Here is a 16778-nt window from a genome sequence, read left to right as displayed (position 1 = left end):
TTAAGCTTAGGTCTTTTACTTCTAATTCCTGTTGTTTATTTTCTAAATCCCCCCCTTCCCCCTGCCCCCCGAATACTGTATGTTAGTCAGATCTTACTGAGATGTATTAAAGAGGTTATCTTGTGTCCAGGGGTGGCGCTATGTATTTTGCCGCCCCAAGCACGGCAGTCAGGCAGCCTTCTGCGGCATGCCTGTGGGAAGTCCACCGCTCCCGCGGCTTTGGCGTACCCGCTGCCAAATTGCCACTGAAGCCGTGGGACCGGCGGACCTCCCGCAAGCATGCCGCCAAAGGCAACCTGACTGTTGCCCTCACATCGGCCGGCAGGCTGCCCCCAGCGGCTTGCCGCCCCAGGCACGCACTTGGTGCGTTGGTGCCTGGAGCTGCCCCTGCTTGTGTCAATTATGTTGAAAGACTAACATAGTTCATAATGTGCTAGATGCTTAAAGTTACACTCTGACAGTTATATATGAAGCGGGAACTTGCACAACTGCCTGTTATGTTGCTGGAGGAGGGAAAGAAACCTGAGGTACAGCTGAGCAACCAGAGGATTTTAGGAAAAGAAGATTTATTGTTTTAGGGTCTGTTAGTGATAGGGTAAGACAAAGTAAATAAAAAGCTCCACTGCCAAAGTTCCAGCAGTCATGTCAGCATCCTGATGTCAGAAAGAACGTAGAAACAGAGTTAGGAACTAAGTTATTAAACAATAGCCTATAGCCTTAATATTCAGTACATTCTGTCCATTGTAACTGGAGAAACACTGTACCTCAAAACCAAAGACAACAGCTTGGAAATATGCTTAAGGTCTGGAACTACTTAGCTGAAAGCTTTTAATGTCACATCTCCATTATCAGTAAGTTTAGTTTTCAAAGTGTAGCATATCTGTTTCACTCAAGCTCTCAACATTTTAGTAGGTCTTATACTTAGTAGCCTAGTTAGTGGTTGTTTCTGAACTCTGAAGAGATTAATTTAAAGGTCAGATTCCCACCTCCTGGTTGAAGAGTTGCTCTGCCAATGATATGTGAGGTCCCTGAAGTCATAAAGGAACTCCATTCAGGGAATCATCATGAAGGTCATGAGAGTGTCACCTGAGGTACATCCTACATGGTTTTCAGCAATGGTGCAGCTGTGCCAGTTCTAACAATGGTGTGCAGGCCACACACAAGTACTTTTACCACCATGTTACCTAACCTTGCAGTGAGGGTGATGAATGGGAACTGGAGCATCATGGAGATGTATGCAGGGATGTGTGTGTATGTATATCCATTAACTAATTCTGTTGGTTACTTTCAGGAATCAGGAGTATTGGAGGTAGACATCTGTGGCAATCCTCAGGAAAGTGAGTACATGGTGTGAGAGAGGAAAGGCCCCTGTGCTTGCTAACCATTAATTTGGTGCTCTTGGTTTTTTTAAAGCATTCTTAGGGGTGGGGGTAGGAGTGGGGAGAGGGAAGAGAGAAAAGTTCTCTTGTTAAAAAAATTGATTTTATTGAAGTTGTGTTTTAGTAATACTTTAAAGTCCTTTGTGGTTGATTGGTGGGGTGGGAGGAAGAATTTAATCAGAAAAATGTAAATGATAATTGGGAATTGTTTAAGAATATTTTATGGTTTTTGGGTCATCCAATAATCGAGGAGGAAGGCAACCTGGTTTAGAGGGGAAGTGAAAGCAGCTACAAAAATATATAAATATATTAAACAAATGGAAGAAAGGGGAAGGTGATAATAATTAATATAAATCAGAAACTAGGAACTGTAGAAAATCAATAAGGAATGGAAATGGTGGAATTATCAATACAGAAAAGAAAGAACTGTTAAATAAATATTTCTGTTCCATATTTGTGAAAAACAGATGATGTAGTCATATCATATGATAACACTCTTTTCATTCTACTAGTATCTCGGGAGGATGTTAAACAAAAGCTACTAAAGTCAGAAATTTTTAAGTCAGCTGGGAAAAGTTTTAAAACAGCTGGCTGAAAACTTGCTGGACTGTTAATGTTGATTTTCAATAAATCTTGGAACACTGGGAAAGTTCCAGAAGACGGGAAGAAAGCTAATATTGTGCCAATATTTTAAAAGTGTAAATGGGATGACACCAGTCTTGGGCTAAATAATGGAGTGGCTGATACGGTACTTGATTAATAAAGTTTTAAAGGAGGGTAATTTATTTAAAGCCAATCAACATGAGTTTATGGAAAATAGAACCTGTCAAACTAGCTTGATATCTTTTTTTGATGAGATTACAAGTTTGGTTGATAAAGGTAGTAGTGTTGGTGCAATAGACTTTGACTTCAGTGAGGTATTTGACTAGGCACTGCATGACATTTTGATTAAAAAAAACTAGAAAGATATAAAATTAACATGGCACACATTAAATGGATTAAAAGATGGCTAACTGGTAGGTCTCAAAATGTAATTGTAAACAGGTAATCATCAAATGGGTGTGATTCTAATGCAATCCTGCAGGGATTGGTTTTTGGCTTTACGCTATTTAATTAATTTTTATTTGTGACCTAGCAGAAAATAAAATAACTGATAAAGTTTGCAGGCGACACAAAACTTAGGGGTAGTAAATAATGAAGGGGACAGGTCACTGATACAGAGCAATTTGGATCACTTGGTTAGCTGGGACCATGCAAATAATGTGCGTTTTAACATGGCTAAATGTAAATGTTTATATCTAGGAACAAAGAATGTAGGTCCAACTTACAGGATGGGGAAATCATAAGAATGGCCATACTGGGTCAAACCAAAGGTCCATCAAGCCAAGTATCCTATCCTCTGACAGTGGCCAATGGCAGGTGCCCCAAAGGGAATGAACACAGGTTATCATCAAGTGATCCATGCCCTGTCACCCAATCCCAGCTTCTGGCAAACAGAGGCTAGGGACACCATTCCTGCCCATCCTGGCTAATAGCCATTGATGGACCTATCTTCCATGAATCTATCTAGCTCCCTTTTGAACCCCATTATAGTATTGGCCTTCACAACACCCTCTGGCAAGGAGTTCCAGAGGTTGGCAGTGCGTTGCTTGAAAAAATACTTTCTTGTGTTTGTTTTAAACCTGCTGCCTATCAATTTCATTTGGTGGCCCCTTGTTCTTGTATTATGAGAAGGATTAAATAACACTGCCTTATTTACTTTCTCTATGACACTCATGATTTTATAGACCTCTATCATATCCCCCCTTAGTCACCTCTTTTCCAAGCTGAGAAGTCCCAGTCTTATTAATCTCTCCTCATACGGAAGCAGTTCTATACCCCAATCATATTTGTTGCCCTTTTCGGAACTTTTTCCAATTCCAATATATCTTTTTTTAGATAGGGCGACCACATCTGCATGCCGCATTCAAGGCGTGGGCATACCATGTATTTATATAGAGGCAATATGATATTTTCAGTCTTATTATCTATCCCTTTCTTGATGATTCCCAACATTCAATTCGCAACATTTGATTCCTAACATTTCTATCCTGGGAAGCAGTGACTCTGAAAAAGATCAGGGGGTCCTGGTGGTTAATCAGCTGAACATGAGCTCCCCAGCTGACTCTGGGCACGTCTACACAGGGATAAAAGACCTGCAGCACAGCCACGGCTGGCCCAGGTCAGCTGGCTTCACCCTCTGAGGGTCCCAGAGCTCAAGACAGTGATTTTTCACTGAGTCAGCTGACTTGTGCCAGGGTTTATTATCCCTGTGTAGACATAGCCTTTATGGCATAAGGGCTAATGCAGTCCTGGGATAAATAAACAGGGGAATCTCAAGTAGGAGTAGAGATGTTATTTTACCTTTATAGTTGGCACTGGTGTGACCACTGCTGGAATGCTGTGTCCATTTCCAGTGCCAACAATTCAAGAAGGATGTTGATAAACCCCGCGGGTTCAGAGAAGAGCCACGAGAATAATTAAAGGATTAGAAAACACCTTATAGGGATAGAGTCAAGGAGCTCAATCTATTTCTCTGACCACATTTTGGGCTTGGCAACAGCTCAGTGGGGCACCAACATTGCTGGAATTTTAAAACTCTTACAAGTCCAAATTAGAATTTTTTTCTAACCCCAAATTGTAACTTGTGTTATTAGAGCTAAGGTGTAAATATTATAATAGGCTGTTTACACAAAATGAGCAGAGTGTTTCCCTTTAAACCCCAGAACCAACAAACTATTGCAGAGAATAATAAGAGTGAGAAAGACAGCAGCCCCAGTGTGCAGTATTACTGTTGCCATGGCAACCCAGGGCTCTTCACTGATGAGTTATTGCTGTCGATCAAAAAGCATTAACTTTTACATTCTGCTTTTTTATTATAATTTCTGCAGAATTTTTAGCCAACTTGCCCCCGTGGCAGGGCTGTACTGGTAAGATTTCCATTCTGGGGAATGGGAAACAGCATCTTGCTCTGTTTCTGTAACATGAGCATGAAGAACACCTAAGAGATGACTAGAATCAGTATCTTCAATGCCTGTGTAAAGTGCTGTTGGCATTACTGTTTAGTGTCAGTAATATCCCAATATGGGTCTGTAACCAGGCCAACTGCCTCTGGTGTGCCCCTATATGGCCTAGGGCCACACTGCAGGCAGCTTGCCTCAGTTTCTCTCCTTGGACAGTTCAAACAAACATCACCAAGCTTTTTCTTGATGGAAAAAATACCTCTCCTTGTAGAGTGGCTTTATTAATACAAAACAATCAGTAATTAGAACTCAGAATCCCCCAGAAGTCAACACAACCCAAGGTTTCTCTTCCCAGGCTTTCCTGCCTGGGGCCTGTAACAGGGTTCACTCACCACTGGCACCTCCTGCTGGCTGTCTTGGGAATTAGCTCAGCATGTTAGTGCACCCTTTTCAGGTGGTGCCTCACCACCATCACTCCTGCTTTAGGACCCACATCTCTCCAAAGACCACAGCATCCTCTTCAGCAACACAGCCCTCTGGCCCTGCCACACACTGTACTCCCCCCTTCCCAGGGACCTGCAGTCCACTGTTCAGCTATTTCCCTTAGTGGCTACTACAGCAAATTTCTGGCCACTTTCTTGTGGTCCCAGCAACCTCTTTGTCCTTGCCTCAGAGTCTCAGCCTGCAAATTCCAGCAGCCAGCCAGGAGCTGTCTTTCACTCCCCCAGTCCCTGCTAGCACACTGCTCTGTCCAGGGTATCAGTTCTCACAGCCCTCCAGAGACACGATCCTTCCTCCCTGCACTCCCAGAAGAGAACTGCACTCCTCTGTCCCATGGCTCCCTTTTTATGTAGGCCTGCCTGGCCCTGATTGGCTGTTCCCTTCAGCCCTTCTTTGATTGGTTGCCTCCTGCACAGCTTCTAGGGCTCTATTAATCCCTTAGAGTCCAGTGTGGGGCAGGCACACCATCACAGGGCATTTGCAGTCTCTCCTCAGCTTGGACAGGTTCTTTTCCAGGCCTCCCTGCCCAGAGCCAAGTTTTCCTCACTTCCTGCAGACTCTACCACAGTTTTCTGGGGGGGAAAGAGAGGGATGAATAGGGAGCATGCTGAAGAATACCGCAGGGGGTGGGGGTGGGGAGATTTTGATGGGAGGTGAAAGGTAAATGGTCTTTGAGATGGGAAAATATGTGAAGGATATAAATCATTTAAAAACATTTAAACTGAGGGAAAACAGGAACTGGAAAAGACACACCATGAGGTTTTCAGAGTGGAGTAAAAATAGGGAAAAAATTAAAAGTGGAGTGAAGGGAAGGACAATGTTATAAAGAAGAACAAAGAACAAACCCAGTCTTCAATAGTAATCTCTTGAAAATTTGCTACAAAATAGGTACCATAAAAAGCTAATCATTTATACTTTATTTGTAATTACAAAGATGAAGTCTGTGGAAAAGGATGAAGAGGAAGGCAGAGAATGCCTACTAAACCAGTGTGGGGTGGTTAGTGCCCCGAAAGCTGAGGTGTGAGGGCTTTTCCCAAAGAAATGGTAATAGCAATTACACAAGTGGTACATGAGACAGTGGATATGCATATATGAAGTAGACCAGGTACCCAGTATCATTCATGCTGCACTCAGCCTGGGACCAAGGGTGGGTGGGCAGAAGAGAAAAGGTGGCTCTAAAACACATTTATGCTCCCTTGATCCAGTGGCCCACCAGGTAGACAATCTAGCCCCGAATATAACATAAAGCAGCCTAAGAGCTGCTTTAAATTACACCAGATAGACTACGGCTACATCTACACTACAGGGGGGAGTCGATTTAAGATACGCAAATTCAGCTACGTGAATAGCGTAGCTGAATTCGACGTATCACAGCCGACTTACCCCGTTGTGAGGACGGCGGCAAAATCGACTTCTGCGGCTTTTTGTCGGCGGCGCTTACTACCACCTCCCCTGGTGGAGTTAGAGCGCCGATTCGGGGATCGATTGTCGCGTCCCGTCGGGACGCGATAAATCGATCCCCGAGAGGTCGATTTCTACCCGCCGATTCAGGCGGGTAGTATAGACCAGACCTACTTCTCTAAGGACCACTTTGCAGTCTGAGACCATCCCCTCCAGACCCTGGCCAGCCCAGGAATGCCCCCATGCCTACTGCAGTGAGTACCATAGGGCCAGTAATGTTGGCTTTAAAACATTCAGAGATTCTTCCTACACCACGGGAATCTCTCTGTCCCCTTTGCACTGCTGCAGTGGTGCAAAAGGAATGGAGCCAGGACATTAGGATCTGGTCCAGTGGCTTCAGTACCAAGGTGAAAGGGTCCAGAGAAGAGCAACAAGAATGATTAAAGGTCTTGAGAACATGACCTATGAAGGAAGGCTGAAAGAATTGGGTTTGTTTAGTTTGGAAAAGAGAAGACTGAGAGGGGACATGATAGCAGTTTTCAGGTATTTAAAAGGGTGTCATAAGGAGGAGGGAGAAAACTTGTTCACCGTAGCCTCTAAGGATAGAACAAGAAGCAATGGGTTTAAACTGCAGCAAGGGAGGTCTAGGTTGGACATTAGGAAAAAGTTCCTAACGGTCAGGGTGGTTAAACACTGGAATAAATTGCCTAGGGAGGTTGTGGAATCTCCATCTCTGGAGATATTTAAGAGTAGGTTAGATAAATGTCTATCAGGGATGGTCTAGACAGTATTTGGACCTGCCATGCAGGCAGGGGACTGGACTCGATGACCTCTCGAGGTCCCTTCCAGTCCTAGAATCTATGAATCTATGAATCTGGGAAATATTCCATATGTTGTTCTTGTGTATTTGTACTACCTCTTCAGGTATATGTGCATACATAGGTTGGTGCCTAGATATGGATTTGGTGCAGTGAAAGTGTGGAATGGGCTCTTAGTTTAGGTCAGGTTTTGTCTCCTAGGCTGGATTTTAACATGTGGAAAGGGGCTCAGGTTTCTCTGACTGTGTCGAGTTTAAGGTTGGTATGTGAATTCTTTCAGAGGCTGACACTCATTTAAACTCTTCTGCATATGAAGGTGCATTCTCATCTTTCCAGAGCCTGTGAGTTATGTGTTAGTCTGCAATCATACTACCTTCAACCATTTGTCTATAGCTGTGGTGGGCAACCTGTGGTCCATGGGAGACAGTTTGTTTACATTGATGGTCCTCAGGCAACGGCGAACCGCGGCCACTGGGAGCTGCGGGTGGCCATGGCTGCAAACAGTCGATGTAAACAAACTGTTTCGCAGTCTGCCAGTGAATTACCCTGATGGGCCACGTGCGGCCCATGGGCCGCAGGCTGCCCACCACTGGTCTACAGGATGTGTGAGACTGAAGAGCTCAGAGAGTTGTTACAGAGGTACTGATAAATTATATGGCTCAGTTCTAAAGTACTTACTCAGTTCTTAGTGAAGCAATGCTCTTCTTGAAGTCAGGATTTAATACATGATTATTTTTGGTTTCTGGTGGTTGTGTTTTAGATACTGGAAGTGACTAAATACAGACTTTAATCAAAAGTGGAACCAAATGCCTTTTTTAACAATATTTTAGTCTATTTCAAGATTATCCTATGTATATTCCAAATGTTCACTCTTCCTGGTTATAAAAGAAGAGACTACCTGGTATGTAGCAACAGAAGGACATTTTTATTTCCATCTTTTAAAAACCAATAGGTTGCATGATGCTAACAAGGTGGCTAGTTGCTGACAGAAGTAGAACTTTACCCTAGTGACAGCCCAATTAAGATGCTGCATAGTGTTTCCAGTAGGCTTCTGCTTGTTTCTAATTTTAGAACAGTGTAAGAGTGAGGCAAAAGTAAGTGAAATGAATTGTTCAGTAGTGAGGCTGGGGTTGATTTGCTAGGATCTCAGTACTCATTCAACTTAATATCTTTTACACAGATAGAAAGAAAATTACAATTGTTCTAATACAGATATTAGGCACAGTACAAACCTCACTAACATTCAGGCCTGGTCAATATGCAGATAGGGGAATTTGTAAAGAAAACCCAGGTGCTGCAGAAGTGGTTTTAATGATTCAGAAAGTGTCTAAGTGTTGCCTCTAAGTGAGCATTCATTCAGTGTTCCAGCATGGCACCAATTCTTAGTATGATATTATTATTAATAATAATTATTTGTAGGCATCATTATTATTAATTATTGGTATTAGATAGCATTATGCTGCTGAGGATACCGTGACTCAAATAAGATACAGGGTAAAAAAAAAAAATTAAATGCTTGAGTGACTTAGAAGCTTAACACACTTCGGCACTTTTGAAAATTTTGCCTGTAAATCAACTTCTTGACCATGGGCAAGCTCATGGGAGGAGGTTAAAGGAAAGGAAAGTTCAGAGAGGGTGTGCTTCTGGGATTTCTCCCTGATTGATCCATTAGGGTCAGGGCTTGACTCCACTCCCACAAATGAGTTGTGGGGCCTATCCCCAAACCCTATGAGTCCCTGGGTTCTGAATGGACCCTGGGGGATTCTCAGGAGACCAGGGCATTCATGAAAAAGCCCTGTGCCCTCCCTCAGTTGCTGTTAGGGTGGTTACAAATCACAACTGGTTTTTGTTTTTAGTTTGTAAAAAATCATTTTATTTAACTCATGGAAATTGATTTTTGAAATTTAAATCATATTCTTTTTATTTGCATGTTGTTAGTTCTTCCCATTTTATAGCCTTAAATTGCTAAAGTGGATGTTGGTATTTGTTTCTCTAATTAGTTTCCTAATTGTTGAATTTCAGATTATATAGAGAGATTTTTTTCTATCAAGAACTTTGACACTTAGTGTATATCTACACTGCAGCTGAGAATGATTCTCCCAGCATGGGTAGATAGACTCACTCTAGTCGGGCTCAGGCTGGCATGCTAAAATAGCAGTGTGGATGTGGTGGCTTGGGCTGCAGCTTGGGCTCTTAAGCCTAGAGGGTTGGGTGGGTAGGCTAGGTGTTTGGACTAAGCACCTAGAAGATAATACGATTATAAAGAATAGCCAGCATGGATTTGTCTAGAACAAATCATGCCTGATCAACCTAATTTCCTTCTTTGATATGGTTACTAGCCTAGTGGAGAGGATGGGGGGCGGGGAAGCAGTAAACATGATATATCTTGGGGGGATGGATAGCTCAGTGGTTTGAGCATTGGCCTACTAAACCCAGGGTTGTGAGTTCAATCCTTGAGGGGGCCACTTAGGGATGGATCTGGGGCAAAATCAGTACTTGGTCCTGCTAGTGAATGCAGGGGGCTGGACTCGATGACCTTTCAAGGTCCCTTCTAGGAGATAGGATATCTCCATATATTATTATAGTAGGGCTTTTGACAAAGTCCAACATGACATTCTCATAAGCAAAGTAGGGAAATGTGGTCTAGATGAAACTACTATAAGGTGAATGCAAAATTGGTTGGAAGATCATACTCAAAGTGTAGTCATCAATGATTTGCCATCAGAGTAGGGGGGTGTATCTTGTGCGGTCCCACAGGGGTCTGTCCTGGGCCTGGTACTATTCAATAGTTTCATTAATGAGTTGGATAATGGAGTGGAGAGTATGCTTATAAAATTTGTGGATGACAGCAAGCTGGGAGGAGTTGCTAGCAATTTGGAGGACAGATCAGAATTTAAAATACCCTTGACAAACTGGAGAATTGGTCTGAAATCAACAAGATGAAATTCAATAAAGGCAAGTACAAAGTACTACACTTAGGAAGAAAAAAATCAAATGCACAACTATAAAATGGGGAATAACTGGCTAAACAGTAGTACTACAGGAAAGGATCTAGGGGGTTATAGTGGATTACAAATTAAATATGAGTTAAAAATGTGATGCAGTTGCGAAAAAGGCTAATATCATTCTGGGGTGTATTAACAAGCGTTTCGTATTTAAGACACGAGAGGTAATTGTCCTGGTCTACTCAGTGTCCGAAATCAATACAGGTTCGAATACTCGAGTGGAGGAGGGAAATTGAAAACGGAGGCAGATTGTAATTTAAAAAACAGGTGGCCGTTTATTGATGGGGAACAAATCACAACTTGGGCTGGGGAGGAGCACTTTTATCAACTAACAATACAAACTCAATTGAAAAAGAAACAAGTGACCAACCAAAACTGTCACCAGAGCAGCACTATAAAACAGTCTATTTACACTTACAACAAAGAAGCAGTAGTATAAAACAAGCTATATACAGTTAACAACAAGGAATCAGATAATTTACAACCAACTATTTACCAAAAGCCAGAACAAGTATATAAAACTGAATAAACTGTAACAATTCGCCCTCTATACACTGTACAAGAGATTTCGTACCAAGTAATATAGAAAAAGGGCCTAACCAACAAAATATCTACAAAAATTAATACATGCATACCACACTCCAGGCGCAGCTGACCAGCAGTACAGACACCAGGGACATGACAAGATGTAATCCAAAAGAACACGACACGAGCCGGCTAAATCTGGAGGAGATCCTGGCTGAAAGGGTGATCAGGCCTTCCAGCTAACACGCGGACACTCCTGCTGATTTAGACCAGAGACATAGTTTTGTTCGAAGACCCTTGCACGTGCTAGCATCTAATTGGTTCTCCGCCCCTACACCAACCAGGCTCTGAGCTGGTGCCCTCTACGTAACAGGCACTGCACACGGCACACTAGGTTTATGCACACGGCACTCTGGAATTGTAGCACACGGTACCAATGTGACCTACAATTGACCAGGCGGAAAGTTCGAGAATGGTCACACGGCCCCAATGTGTTGCACACAACACCAAGGCGCTGCACTCAGCACCAAGGTGCTGCACACGACACCGATGTGACCTTCTGACCGGCAATTGGCCATCCAGACGCCATGACAGGGCGTAAGGCTGCGACACTCAGCACTGGTGAGCCTCAACTGGGATATTGTGTCTAGTTCTGAGAGCCGCACTTTAAGAAAGATGTGGACAAATTGGAGAGAGTCCACAGGAGCGCAACAAAAATGACAAAAGGTTTACAAAACCTGACCTATGAGGAAAGTTTAAAAAACCTGGGCATGTTTAGTCTTGAGAAATGAAGACCGTGAGGGGACCTGATAACACTCTTAAATATGTTAACGGCTGCTATAACGGGTGAAGGTAGGACAAGAAGTAATCGGTTGAATCTTCAGCAAGGGAGATTTAAGTCAGATGTTAGGAAAACCTTTTTAACTATAAGGATAGTTAAGTGCTGGAATAGGTTTCCCGGGAGGTTGTGGAATTCCTATCACTGGAGATTTTTAAGAAAAGGTTAGACAAACACCTGTCAGGGATGGTCTGTGTGTACTTGGTCCTGCTTCAGTATGCGGGGATGGATTAGATAACCTCACATGCTTTCTTCCAACCCTCCATTTCTATGATTTTCTGTTGATGTTGATTATTTTCATATAATATTACAAAGCCTCATTTATATATATTTTTAAAAATTCAGTTGATTTAAGTCACTCCACTTTGGTGGCTTCCCATTCCTTCCCCTAGCTTCCTGGCAGCATAGCTCCAATTACCACCATTATCCCTGGGCCCCACTTAGAGGGGAGTTCTTCACCATGTAGTGGGCACTGGGGGAAAGATAGTACCCCATCAGGTTGTACCCGTCTTTCTTGGGGAATCTCTTGGGAACTGCGTGTGTCCTCCAGCTCTGACTCTACCCAACACAGAACTAGGGTTGCCACCTTTGAGGTACACAAAAAAGGGACATCCTGGATGATCCTGAGCCCATAAAACTGGACAGCTGGCAGTGTGTATTGAGCACTCTTACAGATTTCCCAGGACAGCTACCTCAAAAAGGGACAATCTTGGGAGAACCTGGACAGGTGGCAACCCTCACAGAGCCACTCATTCTGTTCCCAGCTCATCCATTCCCTGCCCTCTCCCTCCAACCTTATAGAGAGTCCTCTTCAGGATCCTGGGGGAGGAGGGGAACTGTGTCTCAGTCGTGACTGATCCCTCTTTCCATGCAAAAGGAGGAGAAACCACACGTGGAGGGTTCCCTCAGTGTGCAGATCTGGCCTGATGTGTGGCCATTAACTTTAACTTTAACTGTAGCTGAAATTGATTGGTTCTGTATTCAGGATGATATTTAGTGACCTGTGACTCAAAAACAGCTTGACAAATTTTCTTCGTGCTTTGCAGAAATAAACGAGTTGGCTGGAATTCTTTAAGGACCCTGTTGCTACAAACAAATACTAGAATTACTAGATAAGTCACACAGACCTGCCAAGGTACAGCAAAAACCCTGCTCCATTAGCCCCCAAAACACAGAACTATAGTTCTTGAGTTGAGGAGAAACTTCTCTTGCAGTATATATAAGGACTCAGTTTCTCTCTGTGCTACTGTAATCTGTTGGTCAATGTAGGTTGTGCCCCCCTCTCTGTGCTTGCGCCATAGAGAATATGAGTCTGTTACAGCTTTCATCTTGAGAGCTTGGCTCAAGTTGTAGCGAGACCCATACTTTTAACTCTGGAGGTCCCTGGTTCAATCCTTGGTGTCAGCCAAATTGTCGGCTGTCATATAAAGCATTTTCTCATTTTCTGACTGCCCAACTTGAGACCTCGGGGTCTGATTTGCAGAAGTGCTGAGCTCTCACCACTGCAACTGAAAGCCAACAGGAGCTTTACTTGAATATATATAGTACTATAATGCTAAGTACTCTGAAAAATCAAGTGCTAGGTGTCTCATATCAGGCACCCAAGATTAGTGGGCACTTTTGACCCTAATCTTTCCAGGCTTTAGTTCTCCATCTGTAAAATGGGGATAATACTACCACCCACACCCCTCAGGGGAGGGTTGTGCAAATAAATTAATGTTTGTGAAGCACTCAGGTGCTATAATTGAGCTTGGAATAATTCAATTTTTATTTTTTTATAATTTGACAGATAATATCAATCAATGTTTGTTTTTAAGCATTTTCTAAATTTTATCCATTAAAATTTTCACAGTTATGGGAAATTATCTGGGGGACTTAGACAATCAGGGGGTTAGACAATAATTATTTAATGACAGTAGATTTGTGATTCAAAAAGTTAAAGCTTTATAACCATTAAAACACAAATTGCCAATGTCATATGTCAAAATATACGAAGTAAATATCCTTAAATCTAACTTTAATAAGTTCTCAAATAGCACTTTTCTTACTCTGCCTATCTGTACATTTTGATTATTATCAATGGAAATATTTTTTCATCATTTTGTGTATGTATGGTGAAATTGACGTTTACCAACATTTGCCAATAAAAATCTAATCTTTCCAAGCCTAATTATAATGATGAGCCCATAAAAAAGCTCATGAGGAAATTAATAACTCTGCATGCAGAGCAGAGTTTGAATGATATGTAGTACATAAGTATAGGACCATTTTATCAATGACATGAAAACAGAATATTGAACAGTTGCTCATTAACTCAGCACCTTCCATCCTATGCACTGAATGAGGTAGTGGCCATGTGGAAAAAAAATTGTAAGTGATTATGTAACTGAAGACTTTATCATAAAAGTATACAAACAAGAATTTCTTAACTCTTGAGTGCTTGACTTTGCAATCTTAATGTTCTTTTCATGTAATTATTTGTGTGTAATATATATAATATATAAAATTTAAAAACTAGTGTTAATGAAAGATTAAGGATGATAAAAGGAATTAGTCTGAAGTCAGAACATTTTAAAAGTTAAGATTGTTCCTGAATTACTAAAATAGCTTCAATTTTAATGGTGCTGCGAAAGTCAGGCCCTGACTCAACATAGGCATATGCCTAACTTTAAGCAGGCCAATAGTCCTATTGAAGTCAATGAAGCTTCTCGAGTGCTTAAAGTTAGGGATGTCCTTAAGTAACTTGCTGAACTGGGGCCTAAGCTTTTATCTTAAGAACTCTGCTATACTTGTAGTTTAAAGCTGCCACTAAGATCAGTTTTTAGCTTTAGGATGCCACTAGAATAAATGTATACCTTTAGTGTGCTGCTCAAATAATCCTCAACTCAAGGGTGAGTCTAAATTATATTTTTAATTTAATGGTGCTGCTGAGGTCCGAGTAGAACCAACATTCTAATAGCTCTGAGCAAAAAAGTAACAAAAATGTCGTTGTGGGAAATTGGCAACATTAGTCACACTTTAAATAAATTAATTAATTTGGGGGTGGGGGGGTGGGAACTCAGAATGCTCAGGAGAGAAAAACTTGGGAAGGAGTAATGTTAGAAGTGCGCTAGTCACTGATCCTGAATGGTAAATTAGACATGAGTTTGCAATGCAATATGGTGGCAAAAAGACGTTGCAATTTTGGTCTTAGGACAGAGTGTACTGCGTCCTTTAAGGACTGCTTACACCTTGGCACAGCCCTGTTCAAGTTGCAAGGCATTCTGGGTCTTGTATTTCTCAGAGGAACACTGGGAATTATAGGCTATAGCAAGGTGTGCTGGAAAAGAGGTTAGAGTTCTTCCAGCAGCAGCAGCTTTACTTCTCCAGTAACTGGGTCTGGGTAAGACCTGTGCTGGGGCATCCAGCTGCGAGGGTGCTGTAGAAAGAACCTGGGCGGAGGTCTAAGAGTTAGGCAGGAGAGTAAGGATCCTGGGGGAGGGGTATGTTGTTTGGAAAAGGACTGCTTGTGAGCCCCTGTGTAACCCACACCAACTCAGCGTGGCATTCTGTTACCCTCTGATGGTGTCTGGGCGGGCCATATATAGATGTTGATGAGCCTGACACAACCATGGCTAACTGAGCTTGGGGTCTTTCAGCCCGTGGAATAGAGGCTCATATTTTAAGATCCAGAGGTGCCAGGTTCAATTCCCACAGCTGATGATCCACCCAAGGTGATGTCACACCTGCACCAGTACATGAAAGTTTACCTTGGAGGAAGAGGCCTTGAGCAAGGAGGTAGAAAGGGGTCTTGGAGAATGGGACCAGGCACTTTCTTTTCTTGGGGCCCAGGGCTGGAGATTTGGACAGAAGGTGGGAGGAAGCTCCCCCTCATTCTCTTTGACTGTGGGGTCAGAAAGGTATGGACCCTTGGAAGAGAGCTACTGAGAGAGACTGTCTGCCAGCAGGGCCATTAACTTTTAATGCCTCTCTACACAAAAGCCAGCGGGTTGGAGAGTGGAAGTATGGACCTCCCCCCAGCTTGCAGCACACGGGAAGACAGGGGACAGAATCAGTTTTCAAGGAGTGCTTCTCCAATCAAGGGAAGCCATTCCACTGCCAGAAGCAAGATGGCCAGGCCAAGAAGGCTAGAAGGGCTACTTGACTTAAGGACTTGGACCAGAACCAGGATTCACAGATGGGGTGAGATCAAACTGAGGGGGGAATTGTGTTCAGGAGTTTGTTGTTTTCCTGTAACCCTACTGCTGGTAAAGAATAAAAGTATTTGTGGTGAAGAAAATCCTGTGTTAAGGCCATGTCTACACTATGGGACTTATAGTGGCCCTAAGCCAGCATAACCCAATAGTGTAGACAGCCTGCATCAACAGAAGTGTTTTTTCCATCACTGTAGGAACACCACTTCCCTGAGCAATGGTAGCTAAATCAATGATGGAATCATTCTTCTATTGGCCTAGCTTCATCTATACTGGCGGTTATGTTGGCATAGCTGTGCCAAAGATATGGCTTTTTCACACCCCTGAGTGACAAACTATGTCAACCTAAACTTTAAGTGTAGACTAGGGCTAAGTCTATGTTCCTTGCTTTGCTGCCATGTTTTCCATGAAGGACACAATAAGGAAACCAGAGCTCCCACAGTCAGTTGGACTTTGGAGGGAAATATCTCTAAGCACTGGGGGCTCGGCAGGACTGTGGCACTGTTTCTGGGATCAAGGTGGCCAAACCGTGCGTCCCAGTGCAGAAGAAGGGTATCAGATAGGAGTCTGTACCTGTGAGAGTGCATGAGAAACCCGAAGTTTGGAACAGTGGCCAGTCCCTGCCCAGGCCCAGGCATACTTAGAAGCACATGGACCCAGGAAATGGATCTGTTTACAGCAGCCTGGTGCCTGTCCAGAAGAGGGGTCAGGGCAAAGGTTGTGACATCATCTAATCTTGATTTAAAGACTTCTGGTGATGAAGACAATTCCAATGATTAATTACCCTCACTGTTAATTTTTTGCCTCATTCCCAGTTTGGATATGTCTAGTTTCAGCTTCCAGATATTGGATCTTGTCATGCTGTTTTCTGCTCAATTAAAGAACTGTGAAGTATCAAATATCTTCCCACATAGGTATTTATAGACTGTGATCAAGTCACCTCTTCACATTTTCTTCAATAAGCTAAATAGATTGCACTCCCTAAGTCTCTCATTATATGGTTTGTTTTGCAGACCTCAAATCAGTAAAAAATGATCTGCAAAAAGGGGTAAACAGTGAACTGACAAAGTTTGCAGATGATACAAAATTACTCAAGATAGTTAAGACCATAGCAGA

The sequence above is a fragment of the Terrapene carolina genome, unplaced genomic scaffold (assembly GCF_002925995.2).
Source record: "Terrapene carolina triunguis isolate 2854851 unplaced genomic scaffold, T_m_triunguis-2.0 Scaffold68, whole genome shotgun sequence".
Lineage (NCBI taxonomy): Eukaryota > Metazoa > Chordata > Testudines > Emydidae > Terrapene > Terrapene triunguis.
This window is presented reverse-complemented; position numbering follows the sequence as displayed.